This window comes from Eupeodes corollae, chromosome 3 (assembly GCF_945859685.1).
Source record: "Eupeodes corollae chromosome 3, idEupCoro1.1, whole genome shotgun sequence".
NCBI classification, from domain to species: Eukaryota; Metazoa; Arthropoda; class Insecta; order Diptera; family Syrphidae; genus Eupeodes; species Eupeodes corollae.
In genome coordinates this window covers 40,688,943-40,712,246 of record NC_079149.1, presented here as the reverse complement: position 1 = coordinate 40,712,246, position 23,304 = coordinate 40,688,943, and the positions used below count along the sequence as shown (strand labels likewise).

The 23,304-nt window shown below is 31.5% G+C and overlaps 1 long non-coding RNA gene across 1 annotated transcript in view; it reads right to left on the bottom strand.

The window, feature by feature from the left end:
- The window catches only part of LOC129952253 (uncharacterized), an 89,216-nt gene extending 66,218 nt beyond the window's left edge, over positions 1-22,998 (bottom strand). Inside the window, exons 1-2 of the long non-coding RNA XR_008782286.1 lie at positions 22,889-22,998; positions 22,655-22,800 (exon numbers count right to left, since the gene is read on the bottom strand). This is a non-coding gene — a long non-coding RNA (uncharacterized LOC129952253). The remainder of the gene's footprint in view (positions 1-22,654; positions 22,801-22,888) is intronic.
- Between the last annotated feature and the right edge of the window lie 306 nt (positions 22,999-23,304).

Sequence of the window (23,304 nt, the reverse complement as noted above, 5' to 3'; positions counted from 1 at the left end):
ATGTATAAAGCTCATTAAACATAAACATGCAAAAGTTATCTTCTCTGCATTATTGAATATAACCTTTTTTTCAAACTAACCTTTTAAATTAAAATGTAGGTCGAAACGTTTGTTTCATAATTTTACACCTATTATATATTAGATATTTAATTTTCCAAGTATCCATAATAAGTTAAGTATAACTTTCCACGGACTTTTAGCCATTACCCCATATAAAATAAACGCGAATCTTTATGTTTACTATTAATTTTAATGACGTGTCATTTTCAAAATCTAACTCAATGAACTTTACAGTTGTTACATAACATAGGTCCGATTTAGACCATCTTCTCAATTAAACTACCAATAAAACACTTTAATATAAATGTATTTCCAACGAATCAAAAGCATTACCAAGAATTATACACAGTTGTTAAAATATAGCAAAATTATAATTCTTCCATCACATCAGCATCAATTTTGTGTTAGATAATCATTTAACTGAAAAGTGTTGAAAGTTTGAATAGCAGTTATTAATTTATTCTTAAATTTATTAACATCAATGTGCTTCAAATGAATTTGGAAATGACTATAACAAACAATAATCAAACGAAATATAACGGATGGAATAAAACGTGATGACACGGGTGAAAATAATGATGACAGATAACTCTTTTACCATTTTTATCCAATATTAAATATCAAATTCTGAGCTTTTGCGGTTATTCGACTTAATATTTGCTAAACCAACACACAACCATTTATTTTGGGCCTCTTTTCGAATTTGACCATTGTTTCAATACAACAAAGCGAAACAGGAGTTACCATTAACACCACGGTTGATGTGAAGGTGGTATAATTTGGTCCTGCTGAATGGCCGGGTGTTGGAAAATTAAAAGTACTTATATACGATCCAGACCATTCTCCATATTTATCGTATTAAGCCGCTTCTCTGACTCTTTTCTCTGGGATATGCTTTTTAATGTGTCAACCGTACTCAATACGATGGCATCGCAAGCCTTATGTCAAAATATGAAATTCATGAACTATACCTACCTTCGACATCAATTTAACCCTATACCACAGCTACAGCAGTACACATCAGCTTCCTCGTATTGTTTTTCGAGGCAAACGCGGATTTCATAAGGGTTAGCGGCGGATAGAGGCGTGGCGCGGCGGTCGTGTTTGTTGTGTGATGATGGTGCAACATCGTCATCATCGTAAAATGAACCGGCAGCGACCACTCATCAATCAATTAGTATTGGAAACTACGTTCATAAAATTTAATGTGGTCCAATGGTTTGATTTTGATGGGCTACCATTTGAACAGGGATGTTGATGCTGAACGACTCGATGACGTATAATTATTATATTGTTGCAAAAAAAAAGTTAAAACAATGACATAATTTTAATGCAGTCACAGTGAGTCGAATGAATTCGTAAAAAAAGTAACGTTATAGGAAAGGAAAGGAGAGTTTTTTCTCTAGGAGGTATTAAAATCAACGACTTCCTAAAAGTAAAAAAGTAAATATAATGAAGTTAATGACTTTGCTAACATCGTTTTCAAGGAAAATAATCCACTTAAAGCTATGACTTTCTCTGAGTGCATTGAAATTTGATGGACGACATCGATAGAATTTTGATTGTCAAATATTTAATAGTTTTGATTGATGATAAATATTGTTTACCTCCTCGTCACTGAAAGTGATTTTTTAGAGCGAAATTATGTCAACTCACCGAAGTTGTTTATTTCCGTTTCCGCTAACTATGAGATCATGAATAAGTTGAAGTCTGTTCAAATGTACTACACTGGAATAATGTAAATTGTTTCAACTTCTGATATGCGAAAGGCCGAGGTTATGAGCGCCATGTGGAATCGATTGCTTGGGATTGTCTTCAACCTGCTGAAATATCGACTTCAACTAAATTTTGTTTAACAGATAATAACATCAAAAAGTAGAATAGCAATTTAATGAAATACAAAATAAGCTGCAATTAGATTTTGGGTTACACATTGGGACGTGATAAAAAAACTGGTATAAGTTTGGAACTGACGGTTTTTTTTTAAATCAAAAAACTGCAACAAAATATTTCTTTCCTTGACTTTTTTACTGACAAAATTCGGAGTTAAAAAAATCGTCTCTGAAATTATCACTAAAAGTTCGTAAATATTAACTTTTGATTTGAATATCATGAAAACAAATAAATGTATTGGCTTCAACCTAATTTATTTTCTTAAAAAGACAATGTTTTTTTAATATTTGATGTATTTTTTTTAGTATGAAAATGCAACTGACATCTTTTCTATAAAAAATAAAAATATGCTACAAAAAATTTGTAAGACTTGATTTTCGACCCAAATACATCGAGAATAAATAAAGGTATTGACTTCAAAATTATTCTATTCCATAAGAAATATTGTTGTTAAAATAGCATAATTTTCTCAGAAAAATTCAATCATCTTTAAAACTTCCCATAGGAAGTTATTGTAGTCAGTCCGATTTATCGATATGAAAATGTTGGTATTTTTCGACATCTCAAGGTCCTTAGAGTCTTAATAAAAGATTTATAGAGAGATATCGACTTAAAATAAATTTTGTTGTGCTGCTAATAATGCAAAAAGATGCAGAAAGGACACTTAAAAAATGTTTGGTCAACCCAAAATATCTCAAGACCAATAAGGTTATCAACTTGAATTACATATTATATTATAAAGAATGATTTCTTAAAAGCTTTAGGAAAGTTTAAAAAAAAAACACATACAATTCGGAAATAAACATGAAATTTTTATTTAAATCGATAGTATGGTCCATATTATTTAATGTTTGAAGATTATTTCATGCAAATATTGACCTTGACTAAGGGCCTCAAATGGTCCATTTCCTTAGAATAAGTTTGGTATACTCTTTCCAACATTTTGGCCGGTATCTCACGAATAAATGCTTCAATGTTGTCTTCCAATGGGTCAATTGACCCGGGCTTGTCTGTATAGACATGAGCTTCAACATACTCCCACGAAAAACAGTCTAAAGGCGTTAAATCGCACGACCTAGACGGCCAATTAACCGGTCCCGAATGTGATGTTCATCTAACTTGCCTCTCAATGAGCCCATTGTTGTGCGTGGTGTGTTATGTGGCCACCGTCTTGATTAAACCACGTGTCATGTAAGTCAAGCTCTTGCATTTTGGGCAAAAAAAGTTGGATAGCATCTCAGCGCTCACCATTCACAGTTACGTTACGATTCGCATCAACTCATAAGAAGTACGGTCCAATGATGCTACCAGTTCATAAACCGCACCAAACTGTGAATTTTTCTGGGTATTCACTAAAATATCGACAATTCTGCTTATTTACGTACCCATTAAGCCAAAAATGAGCTTTGTCGCTCAAGTAAAGTCATAACAAAATATGTATGTATATTTTTGGAGAAAAAAAATGAAGTAACCATTTCTTATAAATCAAAGAAACTGAGAAAAAAATAAATGTCAGTTCGAATATTTGATTTTCAAGGAATGTAGGAGAAGTAGAGAAAAATCTTTCAAGTTTTGAAACTTTTTAGGAAAATGAATAATTTGGCTTTCAAATCCTTGTATTTGCAGTCAAATAAAGCATTTAAAAATCTATTCAGCCGTAAAAAACAACTTCTTCTCAACAACTCTACATTAAATCTTGTACAGAGCAGAGATCCTAGAATGTTTTGAGCTAATGTGCGTATTTTAAGTGGGCGCAATAAGTTGCCTGTTATTTGCATTAGTGCCGATCAAATGGCATCGTATTTCGAAACACTTCTACTGGTGGATCCAAATCAAATTGAAGATATAGATGCTCCATTCTCCATGCATGAAGTGCTTATTGCATTAAATAAAATGAAAGACAGCAAAGCTCAGGGTTTAGATGGCATCCCAGCTGAGTTTTACAAAAATGCCAGCTCACAATTTCTTGAACATATTTTAGTTTTGTTTAACAGAATTTTTGATAAGGAAGATATTCCAAATTCTTTAAGGTCTTCATCCATATCTGCAATTTTTAAAAAGGGTGACCCAAACCTTCCTGAAAACTACAGGGGAATTTCTGTCCTTAGTTCACTGCGGAAGCTATTCACTCAAATTCTTTACTTAAAAAATTGCTAGTTGATCTGAAAGAAATAATAAAATAAGCTGTTTCCAAGCTGGGTTTCGTGCTAATCTTTCCACAGTGGACCAAATCTTTGCTCTCACTAGTGTTGCTAGACGCTTTTTAGAGAAGAAAACAAATCTTTATGCCTTTTTCGTTGATTTTAAAGCAGCCTTCGATACCTTCCACCGAAGCTCATTATTATTTAAACTTTCATGTATCGGTTTATCAACAACATTTATAAAAATTTTTGAGCAACTTCTCTCAAATACGACTGCTGTGGGTAAAATTTAGTTCAGAAACAGGTGTCCCACAGGGTTGCATTTTGAGTCCCTTGGTTTTCTAGCTCTTTATAAATGACATTGAAGATAATATACCAGGTGGTGTTGTTTTTGGTGATCTAGTTATCAAGGTGCTCCTTTATACGGATGACCTTGTTATTTAAACTGATAATCCTGTGACGCTTCAACTCCAAATTAACAAGTTAAAACAATATTGTGATATGTGGGCCCTTCAAATAAATACTGCGAAGCCTAAGATCATGATATTCAGACACCATAATCGCAGTGCACGTAATGACCGTTCTTGGAACTTGAGCGGTTCCAATATAGAAGTAGTGAAGAACTTCAAATATCTAGGTTTTACAATCAAGATTTGGATAATCTAGATTCGTGGAGGAATGAACTTTACGATTGTATTTCTGTTATAGATGAAAACATTTTTTAGACATTTCTCAATCGGGCAAGGGAGTCCGAATCTAGATCATTATACAGTAAACTTAATTTATCGTTGGGGGAAGCAAATTATTTTCGAACCGAGTTCACTTTTGTTGAGATAAGTCTGATATTTAAAGTTCGCACGGAGATGCTTGAGCTTAACTATAGACCTCACAGAAATGATATAAATTCTAACTGTACATTATGTAACCTCAATCAAATTGAAAATGTTTTCCACTTCCTAGCGTTATGTCCGATCTTACAAGAGTTCCGGCGTTTCTATTTCAATAACAGCTTCCTTTCGTTTGATGACTGTCTTGGAGTTTTCAATGGTGACGATGGTTGGAAACTTCTTATCCGTTTTTTTTCTGAAGCTGTTGGGTATAGAAATTCATTCGTGGACCTCTAATGTAATGTTCAGTCTAATATAATTTTGTTTTAGCTAAACTAAAAGCCCGTTCACTGTTGATATTGAAAGCCTCTTTTACTGCTCTTCACTTTTGTATATATCTAAATATCAATGATTAAACCTAAAAAGTTACCAATAAGCTTAACTATATCAAACTAATATATATTTCAAGATATATGTTAGTAGTTTTTGTGTTCGCTTGAATAAAAGCCTGTAATATTTGTTGTTTTCAAATCAAAAATAAAATAAAATTAAAATCTAAAAAAACAACAAGAACTTTTAAGAAACTATTTCACTTCAAATTATTTATCTCATACTAAATATTGTTTGAAATATTTTTTTTACAGTTTTAAGCAAGCCAAGTCTTCGAATCCACATCCACAGGACAGCCATTTCAGGAAGACCGCGGATCAGGTGGCGTGAAAAGTGAACTCACCCAACTTGGAGCGCGAAACTGGAGACATCTAGCTAGGGATCAAACTAGATGGAAAAGTTTGTTGAGTGAGGCGCTAGTTCATACAGGACTGTAGCGCCACCTTAAATAAGTAAGTAAGTTTAAGCAAGACAAATCGCACCCCAGCCTCTTTCTTATGAGGAATAAAAACCATCACGTAAACTTTTTTTTCTAAAATATTTGATATTGTTGTAAACTTTCTTGTAATTTTCTAAAAAATATACAATAATAATTAAAAATTGATAGAAATGGTTTTCCATTCAAGTATCTTAAGAAAAATCAAAGGTTTTGACTTCAAAATATGTTATCTAACACAAAAAGGTGTTTTTAATATTTTGTAAATCGACAGACAGACACAAATGTTAAGTTATCAGTGTGAATCTTTCTCAAGGTATTGGAGAAAATAATTGTTTACCAATTGTTAGAAGTTGTTTTCGATTTTTTTAAAAATAATTTAATAGATGTCAAAATCCTATTTTTTCGAAATAAAATTATCTTCAATGAAATTAAATTTTATTTGTAAAATATTCGATGATTATTAAAAATTAAATTGAACATAATATCTCTACTGATTCTTAAAATATAGCCGACAAAAAATGGTGTACCCATTAGACGGACATTCGAACATACGTGTTCACGTGTGGAGTCGTCTCTCTGATAAAATCGGATTTAGAAATTAGGTACCTTGAAAGGCCCAGAAATCTCAAAGTTTTTCATTCGGGAAATCAGACCAATTACAATAACTTGCAATGGGAAACAATCCATTGAAGTATGATTTTTAAATCTAAGATATTGCTTTCGAAAGTTATTCACAGTATTCAATGTTTTGTTCCAGTTTTCTTCTCAAAATTATTTGAGAACTTAATCTATGAAATAATTTTGTGTAGTTAAAAAAGTTCTGAATTGTTTCGAATCTAACCAACGGTAATTGATTTGTTTGTCTATCGGTAGAAAATTGACTTGTGGCTAAAAAAACAAACTTTTTAAGTTTTTATTCTCACATTAGGAGCCTATTTAAATTGCACATTCACATCAAAAGACCAAATGTTTGATGAAAAAAACATCAGCTTTTGAATAACAATCGAATTATTATTTTAAACCCCAGTTAAGTCGCTATATTGATGCTACAAGAAAGACCTTATAAATGGGGCCTTAGAGCATATCAGATGTATTGTTACATAATAAGGCTGCAATCATCTGTCGAAATCTAAGAATCGTAGTTTAAATTTCACCCACAAATTTGTTTAAAGAGCAGGTGTTATAAGGTTCTCTTTTTATGAAATCCGATAAAAAGACCCTATGAATCTGATAAGAAATAAATGCAGAAATGTAAGCAACGCTTAAAGCACTTGAAAACCTTCTGCGTACAAGATGTGTTCAAAAGAAGCTTTATTTAACATACCTTTGTGCTTAACGTTTTTTTTTGTTCTTATCAACTCTGTTCAAACTCAAAGCAAACCTTTAAGGACATAGTCCTTTTATTTCCATTGATTAAGAAGAAAAAAAAAACATCTATGAAACCAATACAAGTCCATCTAATGCCAAAGTAAAATAAAACAAAAATATCCTAAAGCTAACTCAGCGACAAAACAAAAACCAACAAAATCCCAAAAAATAAAAGGAAGAAATTGATGACCATAGCCCGACCTCTATATAAATAAATAATACGTCAACGGATTGCCTCCGGATTGTTGTGCCTTTAAAAAATCAGTATAACAAATCCTGATAGACACATCCTAAGTACTTTTAGATGGACCATCTTGTCTCCGCCCAATATATGTAAGTCCTTATACCTCTATAGATGACTTAAAAAGAACACAAAAATAATATACTTTCAGGTATTTTTTGTGTTGAAATCATTAAAATTGATGAGGTGGCCATAAACACAACATGACATTTTGGAAACTCCTTCTCTACGTTTAGTTCGTTCACCGTCCGTCGTCGTTGTCGTCGTCATGGTCGCCATGAATGGCAATGCATCATTCGAAAATAACACCATACGCACGCAAAAATCAACCCATACACAAAAATAACAAAAACAACAACAGCAAAAATATCTAAAGATACAGAAAAACAAAAAGTCAGCACAAACAAAAATGAAAAAAAAAAAATCGACAGGAAATAAAGAAGAAGAACTATAATAAACGATGAAGAATGATTGCGGTCAATCACAGTGTTACGAAATATCGCAAGGCCATTTGGAAGCCGATTTCATTTCACGAAGACCACGACTACGATGACTACGACAGCAACAGCGACGCCAAACGGCCAAAGACGATGATGAAACACCCATCATGATGAACATAAAAAGTTAGTCCCCTGGGCTTTGGGTTTGGGGTACCCCATCATTAATGTCATCGCAGCGCAATAAGTTCAATCATCCGTTTGAGAGGCCGACCTTTTCTAGAAGTTAGAAATAAAAGCTATTTCTATGTTATGGCGGACTGTGTTCTTTTAAAAAAAGCTCAGCGGTAACTGTGGAGTCACTCTTACCAGGTGATTAGATCGAGTCTGGGGTCTCACGGGTCAACTGTGGAGTTCGGGTATAGATCGAGAAATGTAAAACTATAACAAGTAATTTTATTTTTCTTCGTCTAGATTGCTTGGTGATAGGAGCACTGTTTTGTTTATCGATTGTTTCAGTTGATGGATTGGATCAGGGCCAGTTTAGTGAAGTGTTGAGCCTTACGAGCACTTCTGATTTCAGTATTGAAAAAAATCAGCTCGATTTTAATTTTTTGTATCAGTTAATAATGAATTAACTTTGATCAACTTAAAACTGGTAACATTTCGGGGAATGGCAGGTCTTATGAAGAGGACCTTGTGTTTCGTCAGAAATAAGGTAGTACTATAATTTTCTGTCAACTGAAATGAAAAATCAAGCAGTGTAGATTCAAATTCGCAAAGATCAAGTTACAAAAGACTTAAAGGCCTGAGATGAAAATTCAATGCTAATCCAACACTGGCCAAATTTATTTTTCTTTGTAATGAGAACATAGATGAATGAGAATAAATTATGTGCTTACCCATAAGACTAAATAAAAGAATGACTAGTAGTAGATTTTTTTGTTTGTTTTGGACGCCGAACATAAATTTAAAAATAATTGACTGAACAAATGATTAATTTAAGAAAGATTTACAGTTGTGTAAGTGGATACTCCGATATTACACCGAACTTGAATAATGTGTCGAAAGTTATGTAATAAATATTACGTACATATAAATTATAAGTGCTGTTATAGTAAAACACTTTTTAAAAAAGATTAATCCCAATGGGATGTTCTTTATTCGAAATCGTCTGTTTACTTTGGGGGTAACTTAAGATCTGATCTGAGCGTCGCAGACGACTCAGTTTTTATAACTTAATAACTAGAAACTAGGAATGCGTACGTGCTGAAAGTAATATACTCTATTTCTTAAAAGTCACGTACGTTTTAATTACTTATTTTAGTGTTTGGTATTTCGTTCCGCTATTGCATGTGTTTAAAGTCAAAAAATGCGTTCTTTGGGAGATGCTGGTTTCAATGTTATAACCCCTCCCTCTTTAGAATCTTTTAACGGCTGAAACTCGACGTTTGGAAGATTTATATTTGTTATGGTATTTTTTGATTTTTTCCAAAAGTACAGTGTTCCTAGTATAATTATTATTACAAACATTACAATGATTGTTATGCTATATACTAAATGTTTCTTTGATATTCTTACTTCTAGAGCATCAATGTTTACAATATCTTTAAATTTTAATTCTTGATTATACTCTGGGGTAAAATTATAATTTAATAAAGGTATTAATTTATAGTTATTTTTATATAGTTTTCTATTGTATGTTTTATTATTTATTTCGATGTTACAATCATCTAATTCTATTATATAATTTCCTTCAAGAGTATATTCTAGATTATTACAAGTTTGGTTAATTTTTTGTTTTTCTAAGTTTTTTAATATTATATATTGTCCCTTATTTACAATGATATTCTTTTGATTAAAGGATTGAATTTTGCAATTTAATAATTTATTTTCTTTGAATAGATTTGTTATACATTCGTCTTGTATTTCTTTTAAGTTATTCTTTTCTTTTGTTATTTCAAAAACATTTTTATTGTGTTCTAATATTTCTTCATTTTTTAGTTTTATAATTTTATTATTTATTGGAAAGGTTTGTACATTGATTTTATTGAAAATTTGATTACTGAAATTTGGGATGTTTAATATAATTAACAAATTATCATTATATGTGGCTAGAGTTAATCGTATTTCTTTCAATTTTTCAATATTAATATTATATTCAAAGATCTCTCTCAGAGTAAGTATGTCTTGTGTAAGTATTCCCGTCCTACTGGTCATGATGATGTCATCTATTTTTTCTACTATTTTTTGGACTTTGTCTAAATTCTTGTTGAATTCTAATTCTATACGCAAAGAGTTTATGTCGTTTTCTATGGTTCTGTATTTATTTAGAGTTTTTAAGCTTTGTTTAAATGTTCCTTGAATTTGTTTGAACTGATCGTTAAACTGAGTGTTAATATTTATTTGTTTATTGTTATTTTGTATTACTTTTATACTGTTTTCTTCTAATGTTTGTAGTCTATTTTCTATATCTGTTTTGTCATCGTCATCCATTGTTCCAAAAATTATTTTTAATCCTTTCCCTACTATGTTTATTAGTCCTCGTTTATGTATTATATGGTGGGGAATAATTGTTTCTAGTTTAACTTCTAAAGTATCTATTTCTTCCTTTTGAGTGATGTCTGGATTTGTTAATAAAATGTATTGTTCTTTTAAATTGTTTACCAGTGTTTTGCATTCTGTTATGTTAATTATGTGTAAAAGAATATCGTATTCTTCAATAAGTTGGACTGTATCTAATTCTAGTGCAATAAATTCGGTATTTATTTTTGTAATTCTAATATTACTACTAGTCACTTGCGTGATTATGAAGAGAAACGTTGCTAATACTTGCGCTAACCTCATGTTCGATTTTTGCAAATTTCTTTTCTTTTCTAAACTGATCTTTGTGTAGTTTTTGTTGTCTAAGATGTGGTTTAATAATTATTTTTTTATTTGATATATCAATAACTTTAACTTTTTTATGTTTTGTTTTAGTTTTATCAAATTTTTCTGGGTTGTTGATTTTTGTGTAATTAGGGTTAATATTATGATCTTTTCGATTGATATTTTTTCTTTTCAGAATTTTATTTTTTGTATCTTCGATTCTTTTGAATATTATTTCATTGTCAGTTTTTCCTAAATGGATGTCTATAGGTTTTTCTCGTGTAGTTAGGTGAATAGTTTTGTTATAAATATTTAATGATTTGGTTACCAGGTCAAATATATTTTCTGTTTTTTGTAAGAGTCTGATGTGTTCATTGAGTGTACTGTGAAGACGTTCTATGTCTGAATTTCCAGTATGCCTATAAAGAGTTGAAAAGTGAATTGTTATTCCATTTTCTTGAAAGTAATTCTTGATAGAAAATGTTTGGAATGAAGGATCATTATCCAATGTAACTTTGTTAGGTGCTTTAGTGTAACTAAATATTTTTTCAAGAGCGTTAAGAATATCTTTTTGATTTTTTGTTTTTAATTTTTCTATTGAAGCAAACTTGCTGAATTTATCTATACATGTTAGATATTTGTTTTGATTGGGAAGTATCCATATGTCGATATGATAGTGGATATGTGGTCCAGAAGGAGTCTCTGTTTTTTCGAAAGGAAGTTTAATGGGGTTGCGTTCTATTTTTAAATTACATGTTTCACAATTGTTTATTATTTGTGTGATTATATTCTTTATATTTGGGTAATAATATTTTCTTTTGAGTTCTAGGTATAATTTTTCAATGCCTACGTGATTATATTCCAAATGGGTTTTTTGGATTATTTCTTCTATATCTAGTTTTTCAAATACGTCTTCGAGTATTGTATGTGTTCTGAGTAAATCTTGATTATTATTGTGAGTTTTCCAATAATTTTGAAATCTAAGGAATAGTTTATCGTCACTACAATATATAGCATTTTGTCGATTTACATCGATTTCTGATATTATGTGTTCAAAGTCTTTATCTTCAAAGTTATTTTTTATTATTTTTATTCTTCTTTTATTGAAGGGGAATGTTATCTCAGTTTTTTCAGACTCGCTGAGTTCAATAATTATTTGTCTAAGGAAGGTATTTAAAGGTTTTTCTGTTAGATAGATTAAATTACTACTGTCTGATTCGTTAGAATGTTTTGTTGAGATTAATTCCATTGCGTTTACTTCGTCTATTTTTATTCGAGACAGAGCGTCTGCTACTTTATTTTCTTTTCCTTGTATGTAGTCGATTTTAAAATCAAATTCTTCGAGTTTTATTTTCCATCTCTGAAGTTTTGAGTTAGGTTCTTTCAGATTTTGTAACCAGGCTAGTGGTCTATGATCTGTGAGAATTTTGAATCTTCTACCGTAAAGGTAATGGCGAAATTGTTTGGTTGCCCAAACGATAGCTAATAGTTCTTTCTCTATCGTGCTATAATTACATTCATGGCGGTTTAGAGTTCTTGATGCGAAGCATAAAGGACCATGATTTTGACTTAATACTGCTCCTATAGCGAAGTTTGAAGCGTCTGTGGTTAGTAGGAATTCTTTTGAAAAGTCTGGATGTCTATTCATTAGATCATCTGACATAGTTAGTTTGAGTTTTTCGAAAGCTTCTTTATACTCTTTGTTAGTTATATCAATTTTTGTATCTTTCTTTAAGCAAAGGGTCATTGGTTTGATTATTTTGGCATAATCTTGTATAAATTTTCTGTAATAACCTGTGAGACCTAGGAATGATTGAATTTCTTTTATTGTTTTGGGAATGGGAAATTTCTGAATTGCGATAATTTTATTTGGATTAGGTTTAATGCCGTCTTTGGTAATAATATGGCCAAGGAATTCGCTTTCTTTTTTCATGAAATCACATTTGTTTAATGAAACTTTTAGGTTAACTTTAGATAATTGGGTAAATATTTTTTGTAATGAATCTACATGTTCTTCGAGTGATGTTGAAAATACGATTATATCGTCTAAGTAGACGTAACATATTTTGCCAACGTAGTCTTTTAAGACTTCGTTCATCATACGTTGAAAAGTTGCAGGTGCATTTTTTAGCCCAAATGGCATGCGGAGCCATTCGTAATGACCTGATAAAGTCGAAAAGGCAGTTTTTTCTCTGTCTTTTTCATTAACTTCTATTTGATGAAATCCTTTGGTTAGATCAAGAGTGCTAAAATAATTTGCTTTTCCTAACTTATCCAAAATATCGTCAATTAAAGGAATAGGATGTTTGTCTTCTTTTGTGGAATTATTTAATTTCCTGTAATCTATAACCATTCTCCATTCTTTATTTCCGTCTTTGTCCTCTTTCTTTGGGACGATCCATATAGGTGCGTTATATGGTGAAGTGCTAGGTTGTATTATTTTTTGTTTAAGTAATTCATTGATTTGTTTATTCACTTCTTTTTTATGCATTTCAGGGTATCTGTATATGCGTGTGAATATAGGTTCTTCATTTGTAGTGGGTATACAATGTTTAACATGATTCGTGAAAGTTAAGTCGTTTCCTTTTTTATAAAATACTTCCTTGTGTTGTTTTAATATTTTTATTAATTCCTTTTTTTCTTCTTTATTCAAGTGATCAATTCTTTTATCGTCCAAATTCTCGACGTGATCAATAACTTGAGGTTCTAAAGTTTCTAAAGAATTTATTTCTTTTTGGTATTCTTGTTCTTCTTCTCGCGAGAAAAAGATTGGAATTTCTTGTTGGTTTATCTTTATTATTTTAGATTTGAAATCTATTGAAGCGTTATTTGGGTATAATATATTATTTCCTATTATCCCATCAAAGTTTCTGTTGAAATTGTATAATTGGAAAATACAATCTTCATTGACTGGTATTATAAATTTCTCTTTTGGTATAACTATTTCTTCTGTAATAAATATTGGGTTTCCCACTGTTTTAATTTCGACTGGAGGTTGTATTTTTCTAATTAAATTTTTTGGAGCTTTTTCTGAATTTAATAGACTGTTAGTTGCTCCCGTGTCTATTAATAACCTTAAAATATTTTTATTTTTTTCTAATTTAATAAAGGGCAAATTTCCTCTGCTTGATTGTATGTTTCCGAGGCTGTATCCTGAAAATCCTCACTAGTTTCTTTGTTGTGGTTCACTTGTGCTCTTCTGAGTTGGCTAGATGTAGGGTCTACTTCCATTGGTGTTGGTTTATAGTTCCGTGAAGGAGGTTTATAGTTTGGATTGTAGTTGTTTCCTTTATAGTTAGGATTGGGTGTGTTATAACTGAAAGGTGGTCGTATATGTATAGGGTTTCTGGGTGTAAAATGATTTTGGTTAGAAATGTGTGGGTTATTTTGTCTCTGCGGAGTGCAATTTGTCTGTCTTGGTAGTTGCTTATTTAGTTCATGTGATTTCTTAATAGGTTCTTCAAATTTGTCTGTAACAAAGCCTGCTTGGGTGAGTTCATGTAGAGCTTCCTGCAAAGTCTTTGGTTTTAAAGCGAAAAGTACAGTTCTCATATGAACCGGAACTTTTTCTTTGAAGATGATTAATGCTGTAGAGTTATTATTTTCTATATCACTAACTTTATTCTCTTGAAGAGATTTTTGATTAAGTTCACATAAATTCTTTTGGATATCGTTATAAAATTGTATAACACTACCTTTGTATGTTGTTTGACGTAATCTATCATATAATTGCAATGATGACTCGAATCCACCAAAGTTATCTATTAATAATTTTTTAATCTGAGACCAGTTTTTTAAATGCGCATGTATTTCTATGCATCTTTTGGCCCTACCTATCATTTTGGATTTTAATATATTGATGCACATAAGTTGACTTTCGTCGTCATATTTCTCTAGTGTCGGAATTATTCCGTCTACATTCGCGAAGAAAGTATACAAGTCTTCACGTCGTCCGTCAAAAGTACTGAGTTTCTCTATGTATTTGAGAGGGTCTAGTGTTAAGGTTAATTTATTAGCCATTTCTGTATCTAACTTAATTCTAGACAATGTTTCTATAGAATTACTTAAAGAATTATTCTCACTCTTAATATACGATGCTGTCTCTGGTTCTGATGATTCTTCTTCGTCTGAAAATCTGGGATATGGTTTGCTGCTGCTGTTCTTTCTGGTGAATTTCTTTAAAGCGTTTACTGATTTTTTCATTTGGCTTTTGCAGTTATTCTTCCTTCTATAGGTTTCTTGACATTACCATATTCATTGGGGTGAGTCAATAGAATTAACTGAAGTGGTTTAGAATTTTGTAAGTGTTCTAATAACTTATGTGTTTGTTCACTTTGAATATATTGTTTTTAAGTTTATTATCTCGCGTATCCTTTTTGTAGGATCTTTGTACGATAATAATTTCACTTGTTTAAATATAAATGAACTTAACGAACGGTTTTAAAACAGTTTATAATCGATTTGACTTTTATTAATCCCTTTTCACGGGTAAATCACGATTTATTTAAAACGTTTTTTAGGTTGTTATTTGCGGATATCATGAAATATACATTGATATCCTACCGACTGCGCCAATTATAAGTGCTGTTATAGTAAAACACTTTTTAAAAAAGATTAATCCCAATGGGATGTTCTTTATTCGAAATCGTCTGTTTACTTTGGGGGTAACTTAAGATCTGATCTGAGCGTCGCAGACGACTCAGTTTTTATAACTTAATAACTAGAAACTAGGAATGCGTACGTGCTGAAAGTAATATACTCTATTTCTTAAAAGTCACGTACGTTTTAATTACTTATTTTAGTGTTTGGTATTTCGTTCCGCTATTGCATGTGTTTAAAGTCAAAAAATGCGTTCTTTGGGAGATGCTGGTTTCAATGTTATAACCTATAAATATTATCAGTATAATGATTGAGGTACTTAGGACTAATGCTTATGAGAATTAAAGTCTTCTTCAACTTTTTGAAACGACTGGAAGTTTATGTACCGAGTGACGGAAGGTTGGAATAGTGAAGGACGTTTAGGTATTGGTATTTGTTGTTTAGAAGAAAATTTAAATTCCTGTAAACAGGAAGTATTATAGCCATTTAATTTTGTAATGTAACTATGCAGTCTTGACAGGTTTATTAGTAAGTACTGATTTGATGCCAAATATTTATGTATAGTAAGCCATCTCATGAGGGTTTCTCTTAAAGTCAAAGATTTTTCAACTATGACAATTATTTCTAGCTCTAGATTTAATAAACAACTTAATTAGTCTTGGAAGCCATTTGAATCTAATAAACGGGTACTTTATTAAAAAAATGTAAAAACAAAGCTTTATGAAATTTAATTAAATCAAAGAAAGAGATATGCAGTTTTTTGTCAGTATCGAAAGGATATATTTTTCACCAAAAACATGTTAATGGCCAAATTTCAAATGATTCACAAAGTTCGTGTAAAATTGTTTCTCAATTTTTGAATCTGTTTATACTGATTTAATTAATTAAGGCTTATAAACGTTTACGGATAGCAGAAAATAAAGATGAACTATAAAATATTTATATCCAATTGGAACAAGAATTTGATGTTCTTAACAAATTTTTATTTCAAAATTATATTTTATCAATTGAATCTAACCAAAAAAAATAGTAAGTCATTCTGGTCCTACATCAAGAGTAAAAGAAATTGATTGGTATTCCCAGGTGTATGAATTACCTTGTGTCAACATTTTCAAATGCATCAAGTATTTGTGATTCCTTCGCACACTATTTTGAATCTATAGTTACGCTAATTCGAGTGTAAGTTCAGCATGGACAGCCGAATATTTGTCTTTTGAATGTAAGACAGATATTGGTTGTTTTAAATATTTCCGAAGATGGTTTCTTGAGTTTAAATGATGACATTCTTAAAAAATGTGCTGCTTCTCTAGCTGAACCGCTTTTCCTAATTTTTAATAGCTCTTTAATGAACGGCGAATTTTTTCCATCATGGAAGAAATCATTTTTAAACCTTATTCACAATTAGGGTCCAAGCAGCAACTACCGTCCAATTTGAAAATTGTCATGTATTCCAAAACTTTTTGAGAAATTGATATATGAAAAACTAAGATTTTTAGTTAAGGAACACATTTCACCGTTACAACAACGACTAATCTTTCCATTTTCTTCAATTTCATTTTAAATAATCTCGAAGAAAATTTGATGTCCAATTGATGTAATTTATACCGATTTTTCAAAGGCCTTTGATAAAGTAAGTCACTCTATTTTGATTAAGAAATTAAAAAACTTTGGATTCATTCTATGTTTTTGAAATGGTTGGAATTTTATCTTAAGGGTCGAGTTCAATTTGTTTGCATTGACGAAGATCTCTCCAAACCAATTTTGGTTTCATCTGGTGTGCCCCAAGGTAGCCATCTTGGACCCCTCCTTTTCCTAATTTTTATAAATGACTTACCTAGTATTTTCCTTAATTCTAGTCAACTTCTTTTCGCCGATGACTTAAAATTTCTTCGTTTCATAAAATCTATTAATGACTGTCATCTCTTACAAGACGATATTTCGAAACTATCCCAATGGTGCACGAAAAACCAATTGTATTTAAATAGCGCTAAAAGTTAATGTTTTTCTTTTTGCCGCAACTTTTCTGAAATCATCTTTCAATACAATATTGAAAATCAAGTTCTAGAAACAGTAAGGAAGAAGAAAGATCTTGGTGTTGTTTTTGACCCTAAACTTAACTTTGTTAAGCACATTAAATTTAGTGTAACCAAAGCAAATTCCATGCTCGGTTTTATCAAACGCAATAGCATAGACTTTAAAGACCCTTTTGCTCTCAAATAGCTTTTTACCTCATATGTAAGACCAATCTTGGAATACTGTTGTGTGTTTTGGAACCCTTTTTATAACATTCAATCTAAAAGAATTGAAATGGTCCAAATAAAAATTTACAAGATTCACTATTCAAAAATTTCGGTGAAACATCGAAACTCCATCATACAAAACTAGATGCCAACTTTTAGCTATTCAATCACTTGAAAATAGACGTAAAATGTTATCTGTGATGTTTATAAGTGATATTTTATCATACCATAATTTTAATGCTTCATCGCGACAACTTCGGATACGTTGTTTCTTTCGAGAAGATGTACACAGAGTATAACCTGTAACCCACTGTGTCAATTTATCTAGTAGTCAAAATGTAGAATTTTAAATCTCATATTGATGAATAAATAAACAAATAATTATTAATCAAATCTGTAAAAAAATACCAGCCAAAAAAGTAGTAAAATACTCCACATTTCGTGGTAATTAACTTCAGGTTTCCTGGTAAAAAGAAATCTGGTTTTATTTACCAGAAATCTGGTTTCCTTGTAAATTTTTGACAGAAAATTTTCTGGTAAATGTTACCAGCGTCCTGGTAGAAAGTATCTTTTTTCCTGGTAAAATGAAGATTATCTGGAATCTGGTAAATAGAACAAGGAAATTTATTTTCTGGTATATTTTTTCCTCTTAGATAAAACCAGTCTTCTGGAGCATTTCACCATCAAATTTTAGTACAGTACACCTTGCGCTAATTTAGTTAAGAGAAAAATCTTTATTCCCTTTTTCTTGGACATATTAGAGACGATGTTGATGTAAATGTTGTCGTTAGGATTATAAGCTATATTTTATGCGTTCTTAATATTCTACCAAAATTCAACTGCATTTTGAGTTACATTTTTAGCAGGAAAAAACATTTGTGTTATATTTTACCAGAATACTGGTACATTTTTACCAGAAAAAAATATTAATGGTATATTCTACCAGAATAATGGGTTTATTCCCGGTTAAATATTTACCAGGAAAAAAAATTCACCCGTTATATTCTATCAGATATCTGGTGTATTTTATCAGGAATTCTTCGAAAAATCTCTTGGTAAAATTTGCCAGGACGCCTGGTAGGAACCTAAAAACACTTTTTCTGGATACATTAACCGGGAAATCTGATCACCGGTACCAGTTTTTTCTATTGAGTGTAGTGATTCCATCTATAATGCCAATATTTCAACACTAAATCTTTTTGATTCAGAAAGGTCTAACAAAACTAAAATCCAGCGTAACCCCTGGACCTGATGGAATTCCATCTTATATTTAAAAACAATGTCTGTTCTCGTTTTTCCAACTCAAAATGATATCAATAAATTGCTTTCTACTGGGAAGTCTTGGAACCAATTACAGATCAGGCGCAAAAAATTTGGTGATAAACTATAGTTCAATATCTAAACTGTCTGCAATTCCTTAGTTGTTTGAGCTTATAGTCTACTACGGGTTGCTACTTATATCTCTAGCCTAGGTAACAGTAAGTGTTGCCAGGTTCCATCTGACATTTTCAACGGAAAGTTCAACATTTTTAACCATAACCTTCTACAGAACTTGTTTCATTTAAGTGTGATTTGTGTTGTTGACTGACAGTCACTTAAAAAATTCATCTCGCGCAAAAATGCTATTAAATCGAACATTTTTGTGCGATTGATTCTCATAACTTTCGACGTGGATTATCAAGACAAGATAGCACTTTAAAAAACTGGTATAACGAATTCAATCATGGTCGTCGTTCGCTCCAGGACGAATTCCGAGAAGGTCGTCCAAAATCGGTAGTTGTGCCACAAAATATCGGTGCTGTGCATGAACTGATAAAACTGGATAGACATGTTACATATCGTGAAATAGAGACGTCTTTAGGCTTTAGTATGATTAGCATCAATGAAATATTACATCAATAGTTGGCCGTGAAAAAGATTTGTTCGGGTTGGACCCCACATAATGTGACAAAAGCTCAAAAGAAGGCTCGTGTCGATTGGTGTAAGGAAATAGTGAAAAAGAACGGTCAAGGAGCATCAAATAAAATAAATTGGGTGGCGCAACAGTTCTTTGCGAACTAGGGCCTAGTGACTTACAACTCTCAACCATTCCTGTGTGCGAGTAATGTTGTCAGGAATGGATGGGACCTACTGTTTATATGCCGAATCCGAACGGCTAATTTGAGAAAGCACTTTTTCATGACAAGAGTTACTCTTGGAGAATTTGTCAATTCCTCGCAAGAGGCAGTACCAGTGAAAATACTTTAGATGGCACAGGCAGGGATCGAACCCTAGACCTCTGGCATGACAGTCCAACACACTAACCATCATGCCACAGGTACTACAAAAAGAAGCATCAAATTCTTTGTATAATATCTACACAGGTGACGAATCATGGACCTATGCGTAGGAGCCTGAAAAAAAACAGCAATCGACTGTATGGGTCTTCTAAGATGAGCCAAATCTAACAAAAGTTGATCGCGGAAGAAGCAAATCAAAGCAAATTGTTGCCTGTTTCTTCGGCAATACCAATCATGTGGCCAATTTGCATGTTCACACGATTCCAACTCCTTAAAAAAAAATATTGATTCAAACCCAGTCATTCTAATTAAGAAGTATGCAAAATAACCACAGTTAGCAGAAGTTGAAGACGCAATGAAATAAAATTGGCGTCATATGTATCCTGGATGTATCTATGAAAACGAAGATAAAATTTCAGTTTTTTAACATAGGAAGTTATTGTAATCGGTCCGATTTGTCATATTGAAGATTTTGAAATTTATCGACGTTTCAAGGTCCTTAGAGTCGAAATAAAAGATTTTTAGAGAGATGCCTGTGCGTGCGTGGCGTACAGTCGTACGTTTGGAAGCTTTGTTCGTCTTTCATACCTCAAGAACCAGTAAAGATATCTACTTCAAATAAATTTTGTTATACAGATAATAAAGCAGAAAGTTGCAGAAAGGGCTTTCAACAAAATTGCGTGGGTGGTTTTTTTAACCATAGCAATTTAAAAAAAATAAAACTTTTTGTGTAACCCAAAATATTTCAAGAACCAATAACTCTAGCGACTTGAATTAAATCTTATATTATATATGGAGCCCTTTCCGCCATTTTATCGTAAGCAACATTTTCATTAAAAAGACAACTTAATCATTAAAATTTGCTAGTGACTCATAGAGACTTGAAGGCTATTGTAATGCCTTAACTTAAGAAAAGTTAATAATTGCCAATACCGACTATGGGTACAAGTTGTTTCAAGGACCAGCAGTAAGTTTTTGATTTGTCGTTTAAAATAAAATTTATTTTGGCGCTTACGATAAATCGGCGGAAAGGGCTCGATATTGTAACCTGATACCAAACTTTATTTTAAAAGTTATTTTATGAATCAAAAACTGAAAAAAAATGTCAACTCAAATATTTTACGAACAAAACACGATTTTATCTCCAAACTAATTTTATGTAACGAAAAATAAAGTTTTTGACATTTGGTGAAATGTTGAGAAAAGTCCAATAGTTTTTTTATTAAAAAATAAAAACCTAACAAACATTACTAAAAGTTGGAAAAATTAAGTTTCGACTGAAATATCTTTTCAAAAATTTTAAATATTGGCTTTAAACCAATTTTGTCTTATAAAAAACATTGCTGCCAACATTCAGATCAATTTTGAAGAAAAACTAATTGACATTTTTTTTACAAGAAAAAACACCTACAAGGAAGAGAACACAATATTGGTACAAATTGAAGCAAGTCAAATTGACAGACGAAATGGGAAGTTATCAGTGTGGGTTGCATTCCAGTTTTTGTTTGTCTTATATAAAATTACTCATAACATCAATCAATCTAATTAAGTTCACTTAATTTATTTCCCTCATTTACTATATGATATCAGTATGTCAAAATGTAAGTATAAGTAAAATTGGTATTTCTATTTTTATAGAATTCAAAAAGGAGCTTCTAAATCATTCTATTTTCCAAATTAACATAACAGTTAAATTTAGTTAGCTTTGAATGTCATTGTTGACAGTTTCTCCAACTTCCGCTGTCGCGTTGGTATTATGAACAAGCTATTAAAATACCAAAGTTAAATAAAGTCTCTGTCACTCATAATAGTAAGGCTTTTTTCGTGTTGTTTTTTAAGCTATTTTTAGGTTCAATATTGTAACTCAAGAAAGAAAAAAGTCGTGGAACTGTGTGCCGTAAAAAAGCACCTCACTTTGGGTAAAAAGAATATTACTGCCCCAAAATCTACTACAAAAGTTTCACAATGAACAACTTAAGAGATGTTGGTTGGTAAGGTACAAGGAACTAGGTACCTACATTAAATTTTTGGGTAATAAATCTTCTGTGCACTGTGAGTTCAACCGAACATATCTGGGGGCAGAAACAAGACACACAAAAAAAAAACACATACCTTCCGAAACAAAGTTATTCCTAACACCGGAGCCCCGGAATACGAGAGCAGCACCAAAGATATGTTGTTCCAATGCCACCACCTAAAGAAGCGAGATGGTGCCGGGTATAAAAGACATATAGAGGAATAGGTAACCTACTATAGGTATATCTTATTGCACGTTTAAGATGGAGGCGAGATGTGCTATTTGTTTAGCACTGGCCTACGTGACTTAATTATATAATTTTTGCACAAAAATCTTACACAAGTATGTGAAAGTTTTACTTCTTCTACGATATACTATTTTCTTGTTGTTACCATTTTTTGCGTTTGGTTTTCCAAAGATTTTATTTTGTTGGTCTTATGAGAGGTACTTACGGTAAGATTGATCAGGACCTTGATAAGAAACCAACAGAACAAAAAAAGAACCGAAAAAAGTGTCACTAAGAACAAAAAGTTATGTCAGAAATTTAGGTTGCCACACGCCACACACATGTGAGCTTACAAATTACCTTTTATTTACTCAATTTCTCATGTGTGCGATATCTTTTGGAGTGATATTCTAATTCTAACTTTAACTCCAATTCTGGGCCAAGAATTGCCTTAGTCCCCTAAAGACATTTCCTGATTTATGACAATTTTAAAAGACGAAGGTGACGACGACGGACGTGATGCTGATGCTTATAGAAAATAAAATGGATATGCTTCTTGCCGGAACGGTATATAAGACATTAGCCTAACTCTTTTCGAGAAAACAAATAATGGAATTTTAGGTACTTACCAGAAGAATTGTATAGGGGGATAAATAAAGTAATGTCATCATCATGGAACGATGAAGAAAAATGCCACGCACTTAAACAAAATATACACTGCATGACTGGATCAAATGAAAGTGGCTTCGTGGCTTGAGACTGATGACAGATAAGGCTGTAAAAAGATAAGGGTTGAAAATAATAGAAACTGTTGATTTATAAATCTTTTATAACGAGAAACACAAGAATGTTATATAAATTACCTTTTCGACACTGATTTGTTTTGATTTTAACTTTCACAGACGTCATTTGGCGGACTCATATTTGCATCATCATTTAAGAAAAAGGTAATTTGAAGTCTTCGTAGGTAATTTAGAGATGACAGTAGCGTTTTCTTATTTCTAAAAAGATATAGAAGTAAATTATATTATTGTAGAGGAGTAAAGGAAATTAGACATTTAAGACACTTTCATTGAACTATGGCATACCACAAGGATGTATTTTATCACCGCTTCTTATTTTATTTTGAATATCGAGTCTCTTTTTACTTTAAGAGATTTAACAGGATCATTTATAAGTTTTGAAAGAAAGTTTGACCTTTACTTTGTTCATATATATATATTTTTTGAAATAAATGTAAAGTGAGTTTTCGAAGTATTTAACAAGATTAAAAAAATTT